The following is a 6000-nucleotide window of genomic DNA, read 5'->3' on the forward strand; positions in this document are numbered from 1 at the left end:
AACCATTGATCTTTTTACTGTCTCCATACTTTTACCTTCTCCAGAACATCATATAGTTGCTCATTTCATTTTGATGTTGTCTGGATCAGCTTATCTATTAGTCTACCGAAGGACATCTTGGTTACTTCCAAGTTTTGGTAATTGTGAATAAAGCTGCTACCACATTTAGATACAGCAAACCATTTTTTTTAAAGATTTTATTTTTTCCTTTTTCTCCCCAAAGCCCCTCCGGTACATAGTTGTATATTCTTCGTTGTGGGTCCTTCTAGTTGTGGTATGTGGGACGCTGCCTCAGCGTGGTTTGATGAGCTGTGCCATGTCCGCGTCCCCAGGATTCGAACCAACGAAACACTGGGCCGCCTGCAGCGGAGTGCACGAACTTAACCACTCGACCACGGGGCCAGCCCCAGCAAACCATTTTTTTAAAGATAAAAGTAAACTATTCTATCTCCAGCCTAATTATTCCTAATAATGAATCAGGTTCATGATTAATAAGTATGGATATAACGCAGAAGAAAGAGGAGTCATTGGGTTAGAGGGTCACATAATGACATCATGGAGTTTTAATTTTCAGTGATCTTTGTGCTAAGTAGTTATTAGTCATATGAACTAACAGGATGAACCAAAGATTAAGATATCTACTGATTAGTATGAAATACTTTTCTGAGATATGACTCATTGCTTTACTGCAAAGGTCTAGAGGACATTCAAATTAGCCATTTATTTACAAAGTCTGCTGCTTGTGGTACAAAATTTCATAATGACAGTTTAAGACAAAGGTCGCATACTATCTTTAAGACAGAAACATGCTTTTTAGCCTAGGGCAATAGAAGGATGTTGTTTCATTTGAGAACAATAGCTACCAGCAGTGTTAACTCCTTTTATATTAAGCTGCAGATGCCTTATCTAATAATAATATATACAAGAGCATTTTTGTTAAGTGCCAACTGATCTTTTGTTGTAAGAAGTAGAAAGGAAATGAATTTTTAAGTTTCATGAATTCCCCTGTGGTATTCTTTTACAAGCTTAAATAAATTATATTCCTATAGTTATGTAAACGGTGTTACTTTCTTCTGCTCTTCTTTCTGAAGCTAAAGTTACTAAAAATATGTAGTGCCAGACCAGAGAGAATTAAATCTGATAGCATATGCTGGTGGAGCCAGGAATTATTCAAACAGACATAGGATGTGGTGTGTTGAGAGACAAAAGTAGCTTAATTATTTAGTTATGTTGTTTCATCCTTCACAGCTGACTTTTCCAGACTAATGCATTGAAGAGGCATGCCAAAGAAGAGAATCATCTTTTTTTCGCTCATTGCGGTTTAAGTGGGATCTTGCTTGAATACAGAAATATGGATGAAATAACCAAAATGAATTAATTAAACTACCTGGCATTCTGTCCTTGGCCTAGACCAGAGCTTCTCACACTTGGCTGCATATCAAATTCACCTGAGGAGCTTTAACTACTATTGAAGCCTGGGTTCCACGCCCAGACATTCTGACTTTATTGGTCTCGAGCGTAGCCTCAGCTTGCTGATTCTAATGCACACAGCCAGATTGAGAACACCGACCTAGTCAGGTAGCATATTAAAAAGGAACATGGATTTTGGACAGTGAGAATAGACCCAGTTAGAACCTCAGCCATAAGTATGATTTATGAGGGTCAATAAAACCTAATGAGCCTCAGGAACAGAGCTGTTGAGAGAATAAAATAAAATTATTCATGTGAAAGCTGGTGGCACAGTATTTGGCACGTAATAGGCATTAATAAATATTATTTTCCTCTTCTCTCCTGCCTCACCTCTCTGCACCTTGGCCCTTGAGAGGAGAGAGGACCGAATATAATAGCCACTCTCTACTGCCTGTGTGGTGCTCCTATATTTTTTATATTCTAGTTCTGGCTTAAAGAACATTGCTGGCTAGTATGAGGGAAAAGCAGTTAATAAGCATATTATTCTTCTATTTCCTCATCCTTGATATCTGATTTGCTGCTTCCTGTCATCGGTCAGGTCTCCATTTGAATGTTATGTCCCCTGGGAAGCTGTTTCTATCTGCTTCCTCCAACCCAACCCAGGTTGCACTCCACTGCACCCCACCTCCATGATGTTCGTCATGAACCTACAGGATTTACTGCTCTATCTCCCAGGGCACGCAGTGCTCACTTCATCATTTTAACTGGATGACTAAATGAAGGGATTTAAAATAAAATATTACAGTAGCTAGGATAAGGCAGTATTTATCTGAGTGTCATGTAGATGGTTGTAATATTAACATAATTGAAAAGTATAGAGTGCTTTTACATCAGTAACTGTCTGATCCTTTCATTTATTGTTTTTTTCCCATTTACGTTCTCAGAAGATATTTTTTGACTGTCCATAGTCTTATGACAAACACCATTCTAGATAATGGAGACGTAGACATGAACAAAAACAACCCTGTCTTCATTCTCTTTGAGTTCACATTCTAGTCAAGGGAGATAGGAAAAAAAGGAGTAAACAACATAGTATTATTTCAGTAGTAGTAAATATTCCAAAGTAAAGGATATGCGAGAAAGTGGCTGTGATGTGTGTGTTAGGAAGTTGCCTAAGGAGGTCATCTCTGAGAAACTAACATCAGAGCTGAGTCTGAAGGACAACAATGAGCCAGCCGTGTGAAGATCTGAGGGTGGAAAATTACAGGTCAAATGGAACTGAAAGTGCAGATTCCCCAGGGAGCCTCTGAGTTCCCATTAGTCTATCAACAGTGAAAGGCTCATGTAACCACACACAGAGCAAGGAGAGAAGGATGGGAACTGACATCAGAGGATAGTCTAGAACCAGTTCATGTAGAGCCTTAAAGGCCGTGGTGAGAAGTTTAGTTTTTATTCTAAATACGGTGGGAAATCTTTGGCATATTAAAGATTCTAGAGGGTGGAAAGTTTTTATTGAAACCTATCAGATTTACACTTTTTAAAAAAAAACTTGACAGACATATGGAAAATGGATTTGGAAGGTGGTAGTGGTAAGGAACGGGGACTGTAGGAGCACCAGAGTGGAAGCATTGCAGGCGTCCATGCAAGAGATGATGGCAAATCATCCCAGGAGTGGTGGTTAAGTTGGAGAAGGGGGTGGAAAGAACACGTTTTGGAGGTACAGCAGGCAGTACTTGCTGAGGGATTGAGTGTTGGGTGGGGACGGGATTAGTTGAATGTGTGAACAGGCCAGCTCTGTCCCTTGTGATGGGGCTTGATGGTTGGGCGGCATGTGTAGGTTTAGGTCCTTCCACTGCTTCCCTGGGGAGGTGAAAGCACAGGGCTCAGGCAACGATTCTTACTCACTCCATCGGAGCACAGCTTTGGCTGTGCTTGTCAGGAAAAACTTCACTCTAGATCAAGGATCCCAACTATTCTTTAAAAGATGATTAGGGTTTGGAAAGTTGGGTACAAAAGCATGAAGGTAGAGAAGGAAACAACTTGAGAAAGTTTGAGAGGCAGTAAGCAGATCAGTTTGTGTGGAGCGAGGATCAGTGTAGGGGGCTAGTGGAAGAACAAGCCTGGGTTCGTTTTGTGGAGAACCATGACTGTCATAGTAGAGTCCCTGCTGTATGGCTTTATGGAACTCAGAAAGTTCCATAAACCTGGAAACCGTGATAACACACCAGAGGGATGGGTCTGGGCATGTTCACATCATGGCTTAGAGGGGAAAACAGCCTGGAAGCAAGAAAACTCTAAAGACCATTCAAGTATGATTATTCACCCATTAATTTACTCACTTGTTCAGTTAGCAAGCCTTAATAGAGCGCCTGCTGTAATGCTAAAACCCAGTGGTCATCTGTTCTTATTTAAAAGTGGAGCCGAATGCCACTGAGCAAAGCTGAGCTAGACAGACACTCCCAAAGAGCAGTTAAAGTACAAATCTCCTAAATCACAAAGGAAAGTGTCTGGAAAAGCAGCTTGCTTTTGTTATTCTGATTCTGTGGCGTTATGAGTCATAGCTCTAAGGTGCGTTTGTGCTCACAGGACTGATTATCTCCAGGGGACAGGTTTTTAAACACCTTTTATACTGTCCTGTAAATTAATCATGTATTTTACATACTCACAAATGTTCGTTTTGAAGGCCACTCAACTGATGAATATTTAAAAGAACCAGATAATCTAATTCTAATCAAACTATTATTTTATTTTATATTAGTATACTGCATTCCATGTGCTTTAAATATAACTGTATTTTACAGATAGACAAATTAGTTGTTATAGAACTAAAAGATACCACTTACCATTGGACGATCGCACTAAACGAAGTCCTTTTTAGCTTATATGTGGGAAAGACCATTCAAATGCAAGTCTCTTCCTTATTTTAGGTTACATAGAATCTGGTATGGATTTTTGTTAGGTGGAACTTCTAACAGTAACGTATAAAATCCCAGCTCAGCTGTCTTTGACATTATAATCCTTGACAAAAGAGACATGTAGAGAACATAAGAAATATTGAGTATATTGCAGGAATTTGAAAAAAAGGTGAAAATATCTGATTTTTCAGCCTAAAGAACTAAATAACAGCAGCTAAAGTCTGAAGAAAGATTTGCAAAATTGCAGTGGAAAAACAAGCCTCCGAGGAGATAGGGTGACAGCTACAGCCAGCCACAGCCCTGCTGGGGTGCGGCAACGGCCAGCCGGCAGAGAGGCGGGCTCCCCCTCTCATTTTACCCAAAATGTCCCAATTCCAAGATTGGTGAACTCTTTCTCTGAAAACATGCCTAATTTTATGCAAATGCCAATGCAAAAAAAAAAAAAAAACCTGCTTGAAAACCATTTTCAGGAATTTTAGGAAGTGAGTTTTGATGTGGATTAAGGCTGCCCCAGCTAGAGAAGCCCAAGGTGACCTGGCCTACATGCCAAACTATATGACCCAGTGGATTTTTTTATGGTATGAATTAGGGCTGCCCCGGGGAGAGAAGCCCAGGGCATCCTCACCTACATGCCGATCTATATGGCCAGATTCGTATCTAAAGTTATATGACCGTACAATAACCAAACCCTATCTGCACTGAAATCATTTAATGACTTTTTACATCATCTTTTCTTTTTCCAGTAAAAATAAGTCACGTACCCATGCCTTATAAAATCAGCCCTAACCCTCAACTCAGGGCAGCAGCAGGAGCTCTGCCTGCCCATGGGTCCTGTCCCCATGCAGCAGCAGCAGAAGCTCTGACTGCCCATAGGTCCTGTCCCCATGCAACAGCAGCAGGAGCTCTGACTGCCCATGGGTCCTATCCCCATGCTATTCCACACTATTCTCTAAATAAAAGAGCACTACTGCCAGATCTTGAGAGTCCAAGAAATCTTTCTTTCGACTGCTCAGCTCACCGACCCTGCATCAAGTTTTATATATGCAAAAATAATTCTACTCTAGAATAGAATGCCATCACATATTAGAAGAAAGAATACTTTAAATATTCCTGATAAAACCACACAGCAGTACTTACACAGTGGGAGAAATCTGCCAGTTGACGCCTAATGTTGATTATTTTGCTATGAATTTTACTGAGTCTCAGTGGTTATTTTTATACCTTTGCTTTGAATCTATGACAGCCAAACGATAGTTCTATTGTTCTTTTGGTTATCCTAGAGAGCAGAACGCAGCTCTGGGTCTTAATCACTCACTTGAGACAGGGAAAGGCTTCAGACAGGAAAGCTCTCTGATAACTCATCACTCAGACCCCGGGGAGTCTGGCGCCAGGCCGCGCTGGGTGCCAACTCTGGAAGAGTCTTCCTCCACACCGTGCTTTTGAAACCCCCTTCTGTTCTCAAAGTAAAACTTGTATTAGGAAATACATTGACAATATCACAGTTTCTTCTAGAGAATTTTAGAAACTATCTAGAAAACATGAAAAATGTGCTTATGGTTCTAGTCTGTAAATAATTTAACTTGATACTTAGAGTAAATCATTGAATAAAACTTGAGATGTTTGCATTAAAACAAGTAAAACTGCATTGTTCCTAATACGAAATTCTTTATCAAGA

General features: G+C 40.2%; 1 long non-coding RNA gene across 1 annotated transcript in view; it reads right to left on the bottom strand.

Moving 5' to 3' along the window:
• Positions 1-5513, bottom strand: part of LOC139084857 (uncharacterized) — a 51245-nt gene extending 45732 nt beyond the window's left edge. Inside the window, exons 1-2 of the long non-coding RNA XR_011542692.1 lie at positions 5463-5513; positions 4254-4428 (exon numbers count right to left, since the gene is read on the bottom strand). This is a non-coding gene — a long non-coding RNA (uncharacterized lncRNA). The remainder of the gene's footprint in view (positions 1-4253; positions 4429-5462) is intronic.
• Positions 5514-6000: the final 487 nt, after the last annotated feature.

Source organism: Equus przewalskii, chromosome 1 (genome assembly GCF_037783145.1).
Source record: "Equus przewalskii isolate Varuska chromosome 1, EquPr2, whole genome shotgun sequence".
In the NCBI taxonomy this organism is placed as follows: domain Eukaryota; kingdom Metazoa; phylum Chordata; class Mammalia; order Perissodactyla; family Equidae; genus Equus; species Equus przewalskii.